Source organism: Ambystoma mexicanum, chromosome 7q (assembly GCF_040938575.1).
Source record: "Ambystoma mexicanum isolate Mex_15411 chromosome 7q, UKY_AmexF1_1, whole genome shotgun sequence".
Lineage (NCBI taxonomy): Eukaryota > Metazoa > Chordata > Amphibia > Caudata > Ambystomatidae > Ambystoma > Ambystoma mexicanum.
In genome coordinates, this window is record NC_090941.1 from 370,762,458 (window position 1) to 370,783,703 (window position 21,246).

Below are 21,246 nucleotides of genomic sequence, written 5' to 3' on the forward strand. Positions count from 1 at the left end.
GGGAGTGACCCACAACAACAAACAACACAACAGCCACAAACCTATTCACTGCCACATCAACAAATAACACAGCAACTGCCACCGCCACAACAACAAGTAGCGTTAATACACCCACCACCCCAAACTCAACAAACGCAATTGGGTAGGGTGACGGTGTTGGGACACAACCCTTACACAGGGAATGGCCAATCATTGTACCCCCAATAGGTCAGCCCACAGACGGCCTTGGTGTGTCCCATCCTGTCAGTAACACCTAATAGTGCGGAGGAACCACGCATAGAGGTAACGATAGGTGACAAAAAATTATTATTCCTTGTTGACACCGGGGCAACCCGGTCTTGCATAAGGGAAGGTAAATTTAAGATGTCAGGCGAAGCCATGAACACCCAAGGATTTTCTGGGGCTAAAGGGTTGGTTCCATTTACTGATAACGTTCCCTTATCTATTGGAGATTATGATCTGTCAGTTCCACTTTTGTATTATAGTGCCTCACCAGTAAATATACTGGGGAGAGACATAATGAACAGGTTGAATATGACGATCTCCTTTACAGAGGATGGCATAATTTGCTCTACTCCAGGGATTAACATGCTCGCAGCACGACAGATTTTGCAAGCATACTGTGGACAGACAGCGATTAGGGCGGAGCCAGTATGGCACAGACATGGCATTTGCATGGATGCCAGGGATAGAAGGGAAAATATGGAGGAGGCCAGCAGCCTATCTGTTCCGACCAGAAACACCAGTTAATGAACTGGAAGGGAAGGTGTTTGTAATGGACATTGAGAGCATTATTGCAACAGCTGATTATGTTGCTGTGCACGCCCAAGATAAAGAAGGGAGAGCATGGAGGGCGGTGATAGCACTAGCAGAAGGATGTAGGCTGACCCAGGTGTCAGATGAAGAGCTGTTCTCAGAAGAAAAGGAGGAAGATGAAATGGTGTTCATGATGAGTGTAGAAATATGGCTACGAGTGGCTCACAAACAAGTAGCACAGAAAATTGCAATGGCACTTGAGGTACCCGCAGGCACCCCAGTCCCATTTTTTAAGGAGGATATGTCAAAGGTGCCCAAATCATTATGGACTATTAGCCCTTATGACGTGGGATGCATAAAAAGCATAGGGGGTGTAAGGATAAAATTGAAAAAAGGTGCCATACTACCAAGAGTGAAACAGTACCCATTGTCAAAAGAGGCAGATGAGGGCATATATGAAACCATAACGGCCCTTATAAACAATGGCATATTGGTCCCCTCAGAATCACCATGTAACACAGCTGTGTACCTGGTGCGCAAGGCTAAAGGGGGTCTTGGCGCTTCATACAGGACCTCAGACCCTTGAACAACATAGTAGAAGCAGAGTATCCAGTAACAGCAAACCCGGCCACAATATTGTGTGGCATTCCAGCAGAAGCATCACGATTTACAGTGATTGACCTTAAAAATGCTTTTTTCTCAATACCATTACACCCAGACTCACAAGATTTGACAAGCTTCACTTACCGAAATACAAAGTGGAAACATACCAGATTACCACAGGGGTATTGTGAATCACCCTCAATTTTCAATAGAGTAATACAGATGGATTTGGGTAACGTTGAGGTGGAAAGCACAGTGTTACAGTATGTGGATGACATAATAATTTGCAGTACAAACGAAAGTAAATGTAGAGAGGACTCCTTAAAAATGTTGACAATATTGGCTGAAAAGGGGTACAAGGTAGACATGGAAAAGATACAATACTGTCAGGAACAGGTACTTTACATTGGCCAACTGATATCCCAACATGGAAGAAGGATTGCACCACAAAGAGCACAGGCCATCTCAAGCACTCCCGTGCCACAGACTGTGAGAGAACTGCAGCAATTTCTGGGGCTGTGCAACTACTGTAGAGCATGGGTATTTGATTACAGCTCATACATAGGACCCCTGCTTGAGGGTTTGAAGGAAGCAAATAAAGGGGAGAAAAAGTTGGGATGGACTATGGAAATGAGGGAGGCATTTGACGAATTGAAAGACGCGATATCAACTGCTCCAGTACTGGCATCCCCAGACTATGAGCGACGCTTTTTTATATTTTCACATTGCGACTCAGCAGTGATGAAAGCAGTATTGGCACAAAAAACGAGCATGGGCTATAAACCAGTAGCATTTTACAGCGGGCACTTAGACCCTGTGATGTTAGGCCACTTCCCTTGTGAACAAGGTCTTGCTGCAGCTGCTTTTGCAGTAGAAAAAGCATCAGCAATAACTATGGGGTGTCCAACTACACTGTTTGTGGAACATGCACTATTTGCAATATTGAATAAACCTAAGTCCACACTAACGACACAGAGGGCATCAGGTTATGAGATTATTTTGTCTAAAGCTGAACTAGCAATTGTTAGATGTAGCACGGTTAACCCTGCAAGATTCCTAGCAGAAGTAATTGAAGAGGGAGATTACGCCCACGACTGCACCCAAATAACTAAAATGTACTCATGTACTAGAAAAGTTGAAGAAAACGCACTAGAGGGAGGTGAGCTTTTGTTTATTGATGGGTCATCAACTATTGATCAAGGAGATGGGATACGAAGGACTGGGGCAGCAGTAGTAAAAATGATGGAGGCGCCGGTGTGTGTGGCTATGAAGTGTGTACAACTACCACAGCATTACTCTGCTCAAGCCGCGGAACTGGTTGCACTAATATTGGCATTGAAGGAAAGTTTTAATAAAAGAGTAACCATATATTCCGACAGTGCATATGTTACATCCACTGTCCACTCAGGGTTATCAAAATGGAGAAGAAGAGGGTTTAGGAGAGCTGATGGCACTCCAGTACAACATGCCCTCTTGTTGGCTGAACTAATTGAAGTAATAAACGACCCCCAAGAACTAGCCCTAGTCAAATGCACCGCACACACCAATGATGAAGACTACGTCTCAAAAGGGAATGCAGCAGCAGACGCACATGCGAAATATGCTGCATACTTTGGTGAGATATGGAACCCCACAGACTCACAGAGAGGGAGAGGGAGGGGAATAGCTAGGGAGATGTTAATAAGAGAAGGGTACACCCATCTCCCAGCCACACAGATTATGGAGCTACAAGCGGCTGCACCAATGGCCGAAAAAGAAGTATGGGTGAAAAGAGGATGTACAATGTCACCAACCGACGCACTATGGCGCCAGGGTGGCACTGGGAAAGTTGTAATACCGTTAGCACTGTTAAATACCGCCCTGAGCCAATTACATCACCCTGCCCATACAGGCAAGGAAATAATAGCAGCACGAATTAGAGAAGATTGGTTTTGTCCTGAATTAAACTCCCATGTGTCAAATTTTATCAGCAATTGCCTCACATGTCAACAGTTTACGGCCGGTCATACTCTAAAAGTGATAAGAGGTACCATACCCCGGCCAGAAGGACCTTTTCGGCACCTTCACATTGACTATGTTGATATGATCAACATATGTCAAGGTAATAGGTATATGATTGTAGTAGTATGCCCATTTTCGAGGTGGATTGAAGCAGGGCCCTGTTCACACCCTGATGAGTTTAGAGCAGCCAAATTCATAGTAAGGGAGGTTTTCCCCAGGTGGGGAGTGTGCGAGGTGTTAAGATCAGACAACGGCCCACATTTCGCAAACGAAATGTTCCAGCATATCACATCCCTGCTGAACATTAAACACAAATTTGCATGTGCATACCACCCACAGGCTAATGGTGTATGTGAACGCCTGAATGGCTTATTGAAGGAGGCAATTGCAAAAATACAACAAACAACAAAGAAAAGTTGGTTGTATTGCCTTCCGTTAGCTTTATTTGAACTGAGAAATAGGCCAGGGTCCGACCACCACCTCACCCCTCACGAAGTGGTTACTGGACGTCAAATGCGCCTTCCCCTAACCCCAACGTCAAGGGCATTCACAGACCACGAAAGTTCAGCGAGTGTGTTAGGTGATGAAATGTATCAATATGTGTCTTCTTTGATTACTAGTGTCGTGTTTGTGTCTCAACAGCTTGAGCGCACACGGGGCGGGTCTACCAGCAATAAAGAAAAAGGCGCAAGTACAGAATTGGGAAAGGAGAACTTGTGCAAACTTGCCAAAGGTGACCACGTACTACTTCGCAATTTCAATAGAAAGTGGAACGAGAAGAGGTTCACTGGCCCCCATCTGGTAGAGGACGTATCAACAAGAGCAGTAAAACTAAAGGATAAGCGTGCCTGGAACCACCTACATGACGTAAAGATCTACAAACTGCAGACCCGCCCCAGCGCCAACGACAGGTCCATTGGAAGAACAGCAACAACAGCCCTGACAGCGGAAGAAAGTTCCACCACAGACAACGACCCAATTGTCCCCTCGGAGACGATAACTGACGAAGAAAGGGGTGATCCCCATACTGCCCACCCCATGGTCACCCGCTCAAAGAGTAAAAATACTTCCGCCATCTGAGCGCAAACCCCCCCCATTGACTCCTAAGTACAGTTGTAACTAAAACTGAAGGACCTTGCTTGCACCAATACACATGTAAACACGTGAATGTTCTCTTTTTTCTCTCGCACATACAGGAACTGCGTAATATTGTATTGTTAAGAAAAGCTAATTAACAAGTTCGGTGTACAGGCGTAGATGGTGCTGCCAGACGATAACTACCCAGAAGAATTGTCACACCAATTTGTATACGAAATAAAAAGGCCAACATACCTAAAAAGGAGAAGGGTACGTGTCTACTACACAGCCTTCCTCCTGGCCATAGAATATTACATGCCCCACCTCCGCCCATACTTGCCGGTCCTAAGAGACCGATCACTTAGAGTAGCGTGGGAGCAGCTCTTCGCCTGGGCACTGAATGACTACTTGATAGGGAGAGCTTAAAGGAAACAAAACTAACATTTAATAACGAGCACTTTTGAGAATTTTTAGGCGGGCAACTTTAACGTCACAAGAATACGCTGCCAGGACTGCAGCAAGGTAAGAGCAAAATGCCGGTGAGATTAGCATATGTAATAAAAATAATAGGGATTTTTATGGTCACCGGGTTCTTGGCTGCCTCTGTCTGGCAGTACAGCTATGCTATCAATTTTATTGCTGCACCCAAACCTAATATACCCCCGTTCCCTGCTGCAACAGGTGTTACGTCAGGTGGTAATAGTAACATTGCACCCAAGCAAAATAGAGTTAAACGCAGCACATACTCAGACAATAAAGGTATTGATAATTATGTACAAGATTCAGCACACGTCGCAAACAACATATGGTACCAGCACATGACCCGCATTGGTAAGCAGACAACTGAGGATAGCTGTTACGTTTGCTCATTAATACCATACGGCATGAGCGCTTCACGAACATTTGTTGCCACAGAAATAGATGAAAAGACGGCACAGTGCATAATATATTTGGCCCTGTTCCAAACGAAAGGAAGATTTCAAGGAACAGTAGTGCACATGACATGGAAAACACGAGACTCATACCCATATGAAAACAACTTCCTCAAGACCTATCTGAGTTATCACAAGACCAGTTTACATGCTGAAGCATTCAGATACATAACAAGTGGCCCTGCAAAAGGAGAAACAAAGAAGGTAACACTGCAGTACCTACCATGTGATTGGTACGCCACTGAAGTTCCGGGTAAACAAGGATGCTGGGAGAGGCCGCTACTGACGATAACAGGAAAGGTGTATCTGGGCAACAGCTGGGAGATAGGAGTGATTGGCAGCAACATGGTAACAAAAGAAACTATCTCAACCATCGAGACACACAATCATCGATGTTGGACGACGTGGATCAAGTATGTACCAATGCTCACGTGGGTAGAAGAAGATGAAGACCCAATAACAATACTACCATTGACGGCGCCCAAAGTATGCTACCAGCATAAAGGAGAGGTGGACGTAGGATATAACACCAATTGTGCAAGCGTGATGGAGTTACCTGAGGGGGGAGCGGGAACAGCAGTAATAATGGACCATTATTGGGCCTGTGGAGAAAAGGCATATCATACACTGCCTCCCCTGTGGAATGGTGTGTGCACAATGGTACACGTCAATGTACCATCACTAGTGGTACCTAAGAAGAATGTCGATGTGGCGAAATTTCCTAAAATGGATGAAGGGGATAAGAGAAGAAAGAGATCTGCACCACTTCAGAAGGAGCAAGAGAACAGGACCAACAGCAATGATACTGTCCTAAATAGGAGAAAAAGACAAGGAGAGCCACTGACAGGAAATTACCTGTGGGGAAGGTCGGAAACGGAACTAACATCAATACCGCCAGAACACAGACTATTCAGCAGAGCAGCAATGTTCTTCTCCTCAATAATACATCCGGGACTGCAGGCATACGCAAACGCAAAATGGCTCCAAATAACCAGATGGGAACTAATGATGACCATCAATTCAACAGTAAATGGGTTCAACGCAATTAAAGAGGAGCTGCGAGCTGTAAGGATGGTAGCACTCCAGAACAGATATGTATTGGACCTTCTCACAGCAATGGAAGGAGGAGTTTGTGCAAAGATAGGACAATCTTGCTGCACGTTCATACCTGCCAACGATGCTGACAATGGTACACTGACAGAAGCAGTTTCACAATTGGCCCAGATGCACTCCAAAATGATGGATGAAAGTAACGGTGTATACAAGGATAAGAGCTGGTTTTCACTATTATGGTCATGGATGCCATCTTGGCTGTCAGATGGACTGAAAATAATAGTGGGATGTACTATTTTGGCTGGAGCTACTCTGATCATAATTAGGTTTTGGAAGGCCCGGAAGGCACGCACGACTGACGAGTTGCTGGAAATGGTGGGAATGCACCCCTTAATGCCAGCAGATGACGGCCAGCATACAGGTGTGATAATACAAGAGAGGGAGAAGTTGCGCACCCAAATCATCACCAACCATCTAGACCCACCATCAGTGAAGATCGAGAACCCAAGGAACCCCAGGAGCTACATAGGAAGATGGGTATACTGTACTCCTGGAGGAACATGTGAATATATGTATTGGTCATTTGAAGATCATGTAAACCATTATGGACATCTCCGAGGGATAACTAAGATATGGAGGGTAAGAGGAGATAACGAGAAGGATATGTTTGTGGTCGACAAGTCGACCAGAGGGGGGACTGAAGTGGGAGAATGGAAGACCAGGCTCCCGTCCTTCACCTCTCGCGCTTGGCCTAGAGGGTCACGGCCCAGACACCCGCCGCGAGAAGAGTTTGTCCATTTACCAGACGACCAGGTACCCTGGTACAGGAACATACGGATGTGTCCATCTGCCTGCCCAGCAGCCCACACTGGCCATGCCGACACCTGCGGCTCGGATCAGCTAGACTAAAATCCACACGTCGTTAGAGATGCCATGACGACCTAGACAACGGGAAGCACATCTGTACAAATATACACACTGAACATCTCCACACCAATCTACACGAAGAACATACTCAGTGCTCTGACGTAGGCGACAGGCATATTCACGGACGTGCATCTTTATTATTTTTACATAGGCTTTCAGAATGCAGAAACGCAAGACGCATCATGAACTCATCTATAACGCTTGCTCACGCTTCTCTTGAAACCCGTTACCACCATGAGAGGTATAATGGAAACACGATACTGGTCATGGAAATATATGCTATTATAACCTAAAAGCACCTATGCACCAAACGGACTACTTATGCACCAGGCCCGAGTAGGCCTCAACCAAGAGCTCCCGTGGACATTAACAAAGCAAGAGTCAGGTTGCTGATCCTGCAGAAAGAACCCGGTGGAACAACCAGCCAAGGTCGCAATGTTGCAAACCCACATTCCAAGAACAAATCATCAAAGGCACGATGTTGCAACCTCGCACTCCGCGCCCCAAACGATAAAGTCACGCCGGCAAATTAAACCAGACGCGCAGTAGAAAAAGCAATATTAATTGTACAGAATTCTGCCTCTTTCACGGTCCCTCCCCACGTGACCAAGCCGAACCTGACGAGATGCCAAAACCCAGGAGAGAAAAGGCGTCTGGGTCCCTCGCTACGAGACACAGGCCGATACACTTGAAAGGATCAATGGACATCTGCTACAGTGGGAGCGGTCAGCCTTCCACCTATGAATGAATCCTCACATTGTCTGCACGTACCCATATTGAAACATTGTTGCAATCACAGGTACACCGAGAGCTGGGAACAACGGTGGTCCCAGGCTGGGAAGCTCACGAGTGCACCAATCAGAACATGGGGCTCTTATCTCAGACGTCAGTAATATTAGCCAATCCTCAGGAGTCTTCATGTAACAATTCTTATGTATCTAATTGTAGGGACAACCCAGATATACCACCTGACTACACCTTGTCCACTAATATCATTCTCTATATGTGTACTATACTAACCCTACCACTCGAGCAACCAATTAAGAGTGGCGATAGGTTTTTTGTTAACTTTCTGAAGTGACGCAAGTAGCGCGTCATAATGCAGTAAAAAGGGCCTGCGAGCCCCATGATTGTGTGTGTGTCAGGACGAACGCGTGCACTCCTTGACCCATCCCTGCCGTTTTGTCTAAATAAACAGCAGAGTCACCTTGCTCCTTGTGTGTGTCTCATACTCTATCTCATCTGGGATATACGGGAGGAGTTGGGGCCTCCCTGCCCGGAGGTCTGCGGACGGCCCGGCCGACCCCGGCAGAATTTCCCCCCGACAGTAGGCCATGTGTTGTTGGCAGTGTGTTTCGAAGGGTGAGCTGAGTGAAATGTGCGGAAAATGTGTTTTCTTCCCACATTTCGGACTTTGCGGGAGTGACTTGGTAATACATTCTGGCCCAATTTGCGCAAATGATTCCTCTGCGGATTCTCACGGGTGTCCTCTTTTCGGAACGCATGGGGTTCCCTGTTTTCCTTGGTGGCTTGGAAACCCGAGGCCCATATCTACATGTTGTGCTTGTCTGGAGAAAGTGTGAAATTCAGGTGTCAAAACAGACTTGTGGTTAACTGTGTTTTAGGCTTTGCCCTTGGCGCCCAGGTACGTGCACCCACACATGTGAGGTACCGTTTTCATCGGGACACCTGTGGGAACGTGGGACGGTAGCCCATGTGTTGTTGGCTGCGTGTTTCGATGGGTGAGCTGAGTGAAATATGCGGAAAATGCATTTTCTTTCCCACATTTCGGAATTTGCAGGGGTGTCTGGGTAATACATTCTCGGCCATTTTGCGCAAGTCATACCTCTGTGGATTCCCATGGGTGCCCTCTTTTCAGAAATGCAAGGGGTTCCCTGTTTTCCTTGGTGGCTTGGATACCCGACGCCCATATCTGTACGTTGTGATTGTCTGGAGAAAGTGCAAAATTCAGGTGTCAAAACAGACTTGGGGTTACCTGTGTTTTAAGGTTTCCCCTGGGCGCTCAGGTAGGTGCAACCAGAAATGTGAGGTACCGTTTACATCAGGACACCAGTGGGAACGCGGGACGGTAGGCCATAAGTTGTTGGCGGTGTGTTTCGATGGGTGAGCCGAGTAAAATATGCGGAAAATGCATTTTTTTCCCACATTTCAGACTTTGCGGGGGTGTCTGAGTAATAAATTCTGGGCCGATTTGCACAAATCATACCTCTGCGGATTCCCACAGGTGTCCTCTTTTCCGAAATGCATGGGGTTCCCTGTTTCCCTTGGTGGCTTGGACACCCGAGGCCCATATCTGTATGTTGTGCTTGTCTGGAAAAAGTGTGAAATTCAGGTGTCAAAACAGACTTGGGTTTACCTGTGTTTTAGGTTTTCCCCTTGGCGCCCAGGTAGGTGCACTCACACACGTGAGGTACCGTTTTCATCAGGACACCTGTGGGAACACGGGACGGTAGGCAATGTGTTGTTGGCAGTGTGTTTCGAAGGGTGATGAAGTGAAATGTGCGGAAAATGTGTTTTCTTCACACATTTCGGACTTTGCGGGAGTGACTTGGTAATACATTCTGGCCCAATTTGCGCAAATGATTCCTCTGCGGATTCTCACGGGTGTCCTCTTTTCGGAACGCATGGGGTTCCCTGTTTTCCTTGGTGGCTTGGAAACCCGAGGCCCATATCTATATGTTGTGCTTGTCTGGAGAAAGTGTGAAATTCAGGTGTCAAAACAGACTTGGGGTTAACTGTGTTTTAGGCTTTGCCCTTGGCGCCCAGGTACGTGCACCCACACATGTGAGGTACCGTTTTCATCGGGACACCTGTGGGAACGTGGGACAGTAGCCCATGTGTTGTTGGCGGCGTGTTTCGATGGGTGAGCTGAGTGAAATATGCGGAAAATGCATTTTCTTTCCCACATTTCGGATTTTGCGGGGCTGTCTGGGTAATACATTCTGGGCCGATTTGTGCAAATCATACCTCTACAGATTCCCACGGGTGTCTTCTTTTCGGAAATGCATGGGGTTCCCTGTTTTCCTTGGTGGATTGGACACCCAAGGCCCATATGTGTATGTTGTGCTTGTCTGGAGAAAGTGTGAAATTCAGGTTTCAAAACAGACTTGGGGTTATTTGTGTTTTAGGCTTTCCCCTTGGCGCCCAGGTCGGTGCACCCACACATGTGAGGAACTGTTTTCATCGGGACATCTGTGGGAATGGGGGTCGGTAGGCGATTTGTTGTTGGCCAGTGTTTCGATGGGTGAGCCGAGTGAAATGTGTGGAAAATGCGTTTTTTTTCCCACATTTCGGAATTTGAGGGGGTGTCTGGGTAATACATTCTTGGACGATTTGCGCAAATCATACCTCTGCGGATTCCCACGGGTGTCCTCTTTTGGGAACGCATGGGGTTCCCTGTTTTCCTTGGTGGCATGGAAACCCGAGGCCCATATCTATATGTTGTGCTTGTCTGGAGAAAGTGTGATATTCAGGTGTCAAAACAGACTTGGGGTTAACTGTGTTTTAGGCTTTGCCCTTGGCGCCCAGGTGCGTGCACCCACACATGTGAGGTACCGTTTTCATCGGGACACCTGTGGGAACGCGGGACGGTAGGCCATGTGTTGTTGGCAGCGTGTTTCGATGGGTGAGCTGAGTGAAATATGCGGAAAATGCGTTTTCTTTCCCACATTTCGGAATTTGCAGGGGTGTCTGGGTAATACATTCTGGGCCATTTTGTGCAAGTCATACCTCTGTGGATTCCCATGGGTGTCCTCCTTTCAGAAATGCAAGGGGTTCCCTGTTTTCCTTGGTGGCTTGGACACCCGAGGCCCATATCTGTACGTTGTGATTGTCTGGAGAAAGTGCAAAATTCATGTGTCAAAACAGACTTGGGGTTACCTGTGTTTTAGGGTTTCCCCTGGGCGCTCAGGTAGGTGCACCCACACATGTGAGGTACCATTTTCATTGGGACACCTGTGGGAACGCGGGACGGTAGGCCATGTGTTGTTGGCGGCGTGTTTCGACAGGTGAGTCGAGTGAAATGTGCGGAAAATGCGTTTTTTTCCCCACATTTCGGACGTTGCGGGGGTGTCTGGGTAATAATTCTGGGCCGATTTGCGCAAATCATACCTCGGCGGATTCCCACGGATATCATCTTTTCGGAAAGGCATGGGGTTCCCTGTTGTCCGTGGTGGCTTGGACACCTGAGGCCCATTATATGTTGTGCTTCTCTGGAGAAAGTGCAAAATTCAGGTGTCAAAACAGACTTGGGGTTACCTGTGTTTTAGGCTTTCCCCTTGGCGCCCAGGTAGGTGCACCCACAAATGTGAGGTACCGTTTTCATTGGGACACCTGTGGGAACGCTGGACTGTAGGCCATGTGTTGTTGGTGGCGTGTTTCGACAGGTGAGTAGAGTGAAATGTGAGGAAAATGCATTTTTTTCCCCACATTTCGGACTTTGCGGGGCTGTCTGGGTAATACATTCTGGGCCAATTTGCGCAAATCATACCTCTGTGGTTTCCCACGGGTGTCCTATTTTTGGATCGCATGGGGTTCCCTGTTTTCCTTGGTGGCTTGGAAACCCGAGGCCCATATCTATATGTTGTGCTTGTCTGGAGAAAGTGTGAAATTCAGGTGTCAAAACAGACTTGGGGGTACCTGTGTTTTAGGCTTTGCCCTTGGCGATCAGGTACGTGCACCCACACATGTGAGGTACCATTTTCATTAGGACACCTGTGGGAACGCGGGACTGTAGGCCATGTGTTGTTGGCGGCGTGTTTCGACAGGTGAGCTGAGTGAAATGTGCGGAAAATGCATTTTTTTCCCCACATTTCGGACTTTGTGGGGCTGTCTGGGTAATACATTCTGGGCCGATTTGTGCAAATCATACCTCTACAGATTCCCACGGGTGTCCTCTTTCCGGAAAGCATGGGGTTTCCTGTTTTCCTTGGTGGCTTGGACACCCGAGGCCCATATCTATATGTTGTGCTTGTCTGGAGTATGTGTGAAATTCAGGTGTCAAAACAGACTTGTGGTTACCTGTGTTTTAGGCATTCCTCTTGGTGCCTAGGTAGGTGCACCCACACATGTGAGGTGCCGTTTTCATCGGGACACCTGTGGGAACGTGGGATGGTAGGCCATGTGTTGTTGGCGGCGTGTTTTGATGGGTGAGCCGAGTGAAATTTGCGGAAAACGCATTTTTTTCCACATTTCGGACTTTGCGGGGGTGTCTGGGTAATAAAATAAATTCTGGGCCGATTTGCGCAAATCATACATCTAAGGATCCCCATGGGTGTCCTCTTTTTGGAAATGCATGGGATTCCCAGTTTTCCTTGGTGGCTTGGACACCCGAGGCCCATATCTGTATGTTGTGCTTGTCTGCAGAGATTGTAAAATTCAGGTGTCAAAACAGACTTGGGGTTACCTGTGTTTTAGGCTTTCCCATTAACCCCAGGTAGGTGCACCCACACATGTGAGGTACCATTTTCATTGGGACACCGGTGAGAACGCGAGACAGTAGGCCATGTGTTATTGGCGGCGTGTTTCGATGGGTGAGCTAAGTGAAATGTGCGGAAAATGCATTTTTTCTTCCCCACATTTCGGATTTGCGGGGGTTGTTTGGGTAATAGATTCTGGGAAGATTTTTGCAAATCATAACTCTGCGGATTCCCACGGATGTCCTCCATTCGGAAATGCATGGGGTTTCCTGTTTTCATTGGTGGCTTGGACACCCAAGGCCCATATCTGTATGTTGTGCTTGTCTGGAGAAAGTGTGAAATTCAGGTTTCAAAACAGACTTGGGGGTTACCTGAGTTTTAGGCTTTCCACTTGGTGGCCAGGTAGGTGCACCCACACATGTGAGGTACCGTTTTCATCGGGACGCCTTTGGGAACGCGGGCTGGTAGGCCATGTGTTGTTGGTGGCGTGTTTCGATCAGTGAGCCGAGTGAAATGTGCGGAAAATGCATTTTTCCCCACATTTTGGACTTTGAGGGGGTGTCTGGGTAATACATTCTGAGCCGATTTGCGCAAATCATACCTCTGCGGATTCCCACGGGTGTCCTCTTTTCAGAAATGCATGTGGTTCCCTGTTTTCCTTGGTGGCTCGGACACCCGAGGCCCATATCTGTATGTTGTGCTTGTCTGGAGAAAGTGTGAAATTCAGGTGTCAAAACAGACTTGGGTTTACCTGTGTTTTAGGCTTTCCCCTTCCCGCCCAGGTAGGTGCACTCACACATGTGAGGTACCGTTTTCATCAGGACACCTGTGGGAACACGGGACGGTAGGCAATGTGTTGTTGGCAGTGTGTTTCGAAGGGTGAGCTGAGTGAAATGTGCGGAAAATGTGTTTCCTTCCCACATTTCGGACTTTGCTGGAGTGACTTGGTAATACATTCTGGCCCAATTTGCGCAAATGATTCCTCTGCGGATTCTCACGGGTGTCCTCTTTTCGGAACACATGGGGTTCCCTGTTTTCCTTGGTGGCTTGGAAACCCGAGGCCCATATCTATATGTTGTGCTTGTCTGGAGAAAGTGTGAAATTCAGGTGTCAAAACAGACTTGGGGTTAACTGTGTTTTAGGCTTTGCCCTTGGCGCCCAGGTACGTGCACCCACACATGTGAGGTACCGTTTTCATCGGGACACCTGTGGGAATGCGGGACGGTAGGCCATGTGTTGTTGGCGGCGTGTTTCGATGGGTGAGCTGAGTGAAATATGCGGAAAATGCATTTTCTTTCCCACATTTCGGGATTTGCAGGGGTGTCTGGGTAATACATTCTGGGCCATTTTGCGCAAGTCATACCTCTGTGGATTCCCATGGGTGCCCTCTTTTCAGAAATGCAAGGGGTTCCCTGTTTTCCTTGGTGGCTTGGACACCCGAGGCCCATATCTGTACATTGTGATTGTCTGGAGAAAGTGCAAAATTCAGGTGTCAAAACAGACTTGGGGTTACCTGTGTTTTAAGGCTTCCCCTGGGCGCTCAGGTAGGTGCACCCACATATGTGAAGTACCATTTTCATTGGGACACCTGTGGGAACGCGGGGCTGTAGGCCATTTGTTGTTGGCGGCGTGTTTCGACAGGTGAGCAGAGTGAAATGTGAGGAAAATGCATTTTTTTCCCCACATTTCGGACTTTGTGGGGCTGTCTGGGTAATACATTCTGGGCCGATTTGTGCAAATCATACCTCTACAGATTCCCACAGGTGTCCTCTTTCTGGAAAGCATGGGGTTTCCTGTTTTCCTTGGTGGCTTGGACACCCGAGGCCCATATCTATATGTTGTGCTTGTCTGGAGAAAGTGTGAAATTCAGGTGTCAAAACAGACTTGTGGTTACCTGTTTTTAGGCATTCCTCTTGGTGCCTAGGTAGGTGCACCCACACATGTGAGGTGCCGTTTTCATCGGGACACCTGTGGAAACGTGGGATGGTAGGCCATGTGTTGTTGGCGGCGTGTTTTGATGGGTGAGCCGAGTGAAATTTGCGGAAAACGCGTTTTTTTTCCCAAATTTCGGACTTTGCGGGGGTGTCTGGGTAATAAAAAAAATTTTGGGCCAATTTGCGCAAATCATACCTCTGAGGATTCCCATGGGTGTCCTCTTTTTGGAAATGCATGGGGTTCCCTGTTTTCCTTGGTGGCTTGGACACCCGAGGCCCATATCTGTATGTTGTGCTTGTCTGCAGAGAGTGTAAAATTCAGGTGTCAAAACAGACTTGGGGTTACCTGTGTTTTAGGCTTTCCCATTAACCCCAGGTATTTGCACCCACACATGTGAGGTACCATTTTCATTGGGACACCTGTGAGAACGCGAGACAGTAGGCCATGTGTTGTTGGCGGCGTGTTTCGATGGGTGAGCTAAGTGAAATGTGCGGAAAATGCATTTTTATTTCCCCACATTTCGGAATTTGCGGGGGTTGTTTGGGTAATAGATTCTGGGAAGATTTTTGCAAATCATAACTCTGCGAATTCCCACGGGTGTCCTCCATTCGAAAATGCATGGGGTTTCCTGTTTTCATTGGTGGCTTGGACACCCAAGGCCCATATCTGTATGTTGTGCTTGTCTGGAGAAAGTGTGAAATTCAGGTTTCAAAACAGACTTGGGGGTTACCTGAGTTTTAGGCTTTCCCCTTGGTGGCCAGGTAGGTGCACCCACATATGTGAGGTACCGTTTTCATCGGGATGCCTTTGGGAACGCGGGCTGGTAGGCCATGTGTTGTTGGTGGCGTGTTCCGATCAGTGAGCCGAGTGAAATGTGCGGAAAATGCATTTTTTCCCCACATTTTGGACTTTGAGGGGGTGTCTGGGTAATACATTCTGGGCCGATTTGCGCAAATCATACCTCTGCGGATTCCCACGGGTGTCCTCTTTTCAGAAATGCATGTGGTTCCCTGTTTTCCTTGGTGGCTTGGACACCCGACGCCCATATCTGTATGTTGTGCTTGTCTGGAGAAAGTGTGAAATTCAGGTTTCAAAACAGACGTGGGGTTACCTGTGTATTAGGCTTTCCTTTTGGCGCCAAGGTAGGTGCAACCAGAAATGTGAGGTACCGTTTACATCAGGACACCAGTGGGAACGCGGGACGGTAGGCCATAAGTTGTTGGCGGTGTGTTTCGATGGGTGAGCCGAGTAAAATATGCGGAAAATGCATTTTTTTCCCACATTTCAGACTTTGCGGGGGTGTCTGGGTAATAAAATAAATTCTAGGCCGATTTGCACAAATCTTACCTCTGAGCATTCCCATGGGTGTCCTCCTTTTGGAAATACATGGGGTTTCCTGTTTTCCTTGGTGGCTTGGACACCCGAGTCCATTTTGCGCAAATCATACCTCTGCGGATTCCCATGGGTGTCTTCTTTTCGGAAATGCAAAGGGTTCCCAGTTTTCCTTGGTGGCTTGGACACCCAGGCCCATATCTGTACATTGTGATTGTCTGGAGAAAGTGTAAAATTCAGGAGTCAAAACAGACTTGGGGTTACCTGTGTTTTAGGCTTTCCACTTGGCGCCCAGGTAGGTGCACCCACACACGTGAGGTACCGTTTTCATCGAGACACCTGTGGGAATGGGGGACGGTAGGCCATGTGTTTTTGGCGGCGTGTTTCGATGGGTGAGCTGAGTGAAATGTGCGGAAAATGCGTTTTCTTTCCCACATTTCGGACTTTGCAGGGGTGTCTGGGTAATAAAATAAATTCTAGGCTGATTTGCGCAAATCTTACCTCTGAGGATTCCCATGGGTGTCCTCCTTTTGGAAATACCTGGGGTTCCCTGTTTTCCTTGCTGGCTTGGACACCTGAGGCCCATATCTGCATGTTGTGCTTGTCTGGAGAAAGTGTGAAATTCGGGTGTCAAAACAGACTCTAGGTTACCTGTGTTTTAGGCTTTCCACTTGGCGCCTAGGTAGGTGCATCCACACATGTGAGGTACCATTTTCATCGGGACACCTGTGGGAACGCGGGACGGTAGGCCATGTGTTTTTGGCGGCGTGTTTCGATGGGTGAGCCGAGTGAAATTGTGGAAAATGTGTTTTTTTCCCCACATTTGGAATTTTCAGGGGTGTGTGGGTAATACATTCTGGGCCGATTTGAGCAAATCATACCTCTGCGAATTCCCACTGGTGTCCTCTTTTCGGAAATGCATGGGATTCCCTGTTTTCCTTGGTGGCTTGGACACCTGAGGCCCATATCTGCATGTTGTGCTTGTCTGGAGAAAGTGTGAAATTCAGGTGTCAAAACAGACTCTGGGTTACCTGTGTTTTAGGCTTTCCCCTTGGCGCCTAGGTAGGTGCATCCACACATGTGAGGTACCATTTTCATCGGGACACCTGTGGGAACGCGGGACGGTAGGCCATGTGCTTTTGGCGGCGTGTTTCGATGGGTGAGCTGAGTGAAATGTGCGGAAAATGCGTTTTCTTTCCCACATTTCGGACTGTGCAGGGGTGTCTGGGTAATAAAATAAATTCTAGGACTATTTGCGCAAATCTTACCTCTGAGGATTCCCATGGGTGTCCTCTTTTTGGAAATATATGGGGTTCCCTGTTTTCCTTGTTGGCTTGGACACCCGAGGCCCATATGTGTATGCTGTGCTTGTCTGGAGAAAGGGTGAAATTCAGGTGTCAAAACAGACTCGGGATTACCTTTGTTTTAGGCTTTCCCCTTGGCGCCCAGGTAGGTTTCGATGGGTGATCCAAGTGAAATGTGAAGAAAATGCATTTTTTTCCCACATTTTGGAATTTGCAGGGGTGTCTGGGTAATAATTCTGGGACGATTTGCGCAAATCATAGCTCCGCGGATTCCCACGGGTGTCCTCTTATCAGAAATGCATGGGGTTTTCTGTTTTCCTTGGTGGCTTGGACACCGGAGGCCCATATCTTTATGTTGTGTTTGTCTGGAGAAAGGGTGAAATTCAGGTTTCAAAACAGACTCGGGATTACCTTTGTTTTAGGCTTTCCCCTTGGCACCCAGGTAGTTGCACCCACACATGTGAGGTACCGTTTTCATTGGGACACCTGTGGAAATGCAGGACGGTAGGCCATGTGTTGATGGCTGTGTGTTTCGATGGGCGAGCCGAGTGAAATGTTCGGAAAATGCGTTTTTTTCCCACATTTCGGAATTTGCTGGGGTGTCTGGGTATTAAATTCTGGGACGATTTGCACAAATCATACCTCCGTGGATTCCCATGGGTGTCCTCTTTTCGGAAATGCATGGGATTCCCTGTTTTCCTTGGTGGCTTGGACAGTCGAGGCCCATATCTGTATTTTGTGCTTGTCTGGAGAAAGTGTGAAATTCAGGTGTCAAAAAAGACTTGGGGTTACCTTTGTTTTAGGCTTTCCCCTTGGCGCCCAGGTAGGTGCACCCACACATGTGAGGTACCGTTTTCATTGGGACACCTGTGGGAATGTGGGACAGTAGGCCATGTGTTGTTGGTGGCGTGTTTTGATGGGTGAGCCGAGTGAAATGTGTGGAAAATGCGTTTTTTTTCTCACATTTCGGAATTTGCAGGGGTGTCTGGGTAATACATTCTGGGACGATTTGCGCAAATCATACCTCTCCGGATTCCCACGGTTGTCCTCTTTTCGGAAATGCAGAGGGTTCCCTGTTTTACTTGGTGGTTTGGACACACAAGGCCTATATCTGTATGTTGTGCTTGTCTGGAGAAAGTGTGATATTCAGGTGTCAAAGCAGACTTGTGGTTACCTGTGTTTTCGGCTTTCCCCTTGGCGCCCAGGTAGGGGCAACCACACATGTGAGGTACTTTTTTCATCGGGACACCTGTGGGAACGTGGGACAGTAGGCCATGTGTTATTGGCCACGTGTTTCGATGGGTGAGTCGAGTGAAATGTGTGGAAAATGCGTTATTTTCCCCACATTTGGACTTTGCGCGGGTGTCTGGGTAATAAATTCTGGGCCGATTTGCGCAAATCATACCTCTGCGGATTCCCACGGGTGTCCTCTTTTTGGAAATGCATGGGGTTCACTGTTTCCCTTGGTGGCTTGGACACCCGAGGCCCATATCTGTATGTTATGCCTGTCTGGTGAAAGTTTAAAATTAAGGTTTCAAAACAGACTCGGGATTACCTGTGTTTTAAGCTTTCCCCTTGGCACCCAGGTAGTTGCACCCACACATGTGAGGTACCGTTTTCATTGGGACACCTGTAGAAATACGGGACGGTAGGCCATGTGTTGATGGCTGTGTGTTTCGATGGGTGAGCCGAGAGAAATGTTTGGAAAATGCATTTTTTTTCCCACATTTTGGAATTTGCTGGGGTTTCTGGGTATTAAATTCTGGGACGATTTGCACAAATCATACCTCTGCGGATTCCCATGGGTGTCCTCTTTCCGGAAAGCATGGGGTTTCCTGTTTTCCTTGGTGCCTTGGACACCCGAGGCCCATATCTATATGTTGTGCTTGTCTGGAGAAAGTGTGAAATTCAGGTGTCAAAACAGACTTGGGGTTACCTGTGTTTAGGCTTTCCCCTTGGCACCCATGTACGTGCACCCACACATGTGAGGTACTGTTTTCATCGGGACACCTGTGGGAACGCAGGATGGTAGGCCATGTGTTGCTGGCGGCGTGTTTCGATGGTCGAGCTGAGTGAAATGTGCGTAAAATGCGCTTTCTCTCCCACATTTTGGACTTTGCAGGGGTGTCGGGTATTAAATTCTGGGCCATTTTGCGCTAATCATACCTCTGCGGATTCCCACGGTTGTCCTATTTTCAGAAATTCAAGGGGTTTCCTGTTTTCCTTGGTGGCTTGGACACCCGAGGCCCATATCTGTATGTTGTGCTTGCCTGGAGAAAGTGTGAAATTCAGGTTTCAAAACAGACTTGGGGGTTACCTGAGTTTTAGGCTTTCCCCTTGGTGTCCAGGTAGGTTCACTCACACATGTGAGATTACGTTTTCATCGGGCCGCCTTTGGGAACGCGGTCTGGTAGGCCATGTGTTGTTGGTGGCGTGTTTCGATCAGTGAGCCGAGTGAAATGTGCGGAAAATGTGTTTTTTCCCCACATTTTGGATTTTGAGGGGGTGTCTGGGTAATACATTCTGGGCCGATTTGTGCAAATCATACCTCTGTGGATTCCCACTGGTGTCCTCTTTTCGGAAATGCATGGGGTTCCCTGTTTTCTTTGGTGGATTGGACACCCAAGGTCCATATCTGTATGTTGTGCTTGTCTGGAGAAAGTGTGAAATTCAAGTGTCAAAACAGACTTGCGGTTACCTGTGTTTTAGGCTTTCCCCTTGGCCCCCAGGTAGGTGCACCCACACATGTGAGGTATCGTTTTAATCGGGACATCTGTGGGAATGGGGGTCGGTAGGCCATGTGTTGTTGGCCACGTGTTTCGATGGGTGAGCCGAGCGAAATGTGCGGAAAATGCAGTTTTTTTCCCACATTTTGGAATTTGAGGGGGTGTCTGGGTAATACATTCTTGGCCGATTTGCGCAAATCATACCTCTGCGGATTCCCACGGGTGTCCTCTTTTTGGAAATGCATGGGGTTCACTGTTTCAAGTTGGTGGCTTGGACACCCGAGGCCCATATCTGTATGTTATGCCTGTCTGGAGAAAGTGTGAAATTCAGGTTTCAAAACAGACTCGGGATTACCTGTGTTTTAAGCTTTCCCCTTGGCACCCAGGTAGTTGCACCCACACATGTGAGGTACCGTTTTCATTGGGACACCTGTAGAAATACGGGACGGTAGGCCATGTGTTGATGGCTGTGTGTTTCGATGGGTGAGCCGAGAGAAATGTTTGGAAAATGCATTTTTTTTCCCACATTTTGGAATTTGCTGGGGTGTCTGGGTATTAAATTCTGGGACGATTTGCACAAATCATACCTCTGCGGATTCCCATGGGTGTCCTCTTTCCGGAAAGCATGGGGTTTCCTGTTTTCCTTGGTGCCTTGGACACCCGAGGCCCATATCTATATGTTGTGCTTGTCTGGAGAAAGTGTGAAATTCAGGTGTCAAAACAGACTTGGGGTTACCTGTGTTTAGGCTTTCCCCTTGGCACCCATGTACGTGCACCCACACATGTGAGGTACTGTTTTCATCGGGACACCTGTGGGAACGCAGGATGGTAGGCCATGTGTTGCTGGCGGCGTGTTTCGATGGTCGAGCTGAGTGAAATGTGCGTAAAATGCGCTTTCTCTCCCACATTTTGGACTTTGCAGGGGTGTCGGGTATTAAATTCTGGGCCATTTTGCGCTAATCATACCTCTGCGGATTCCCACGGTTGTCCTATTTTCAGAAATTCAAGGGGTTTCCTGTTTTCCTTGGTGGCTTGGACACCCGAGGCCCATATCTGTATGTTGTGCTTGCCTGGAGAAAGTGTGAAATTCAGGTTTCAAAACAGACTTGGGGGTTACCTGAGTTTTAGGCTTTCCCCTTGGTGTCCAGGTAGGTTCACTCAC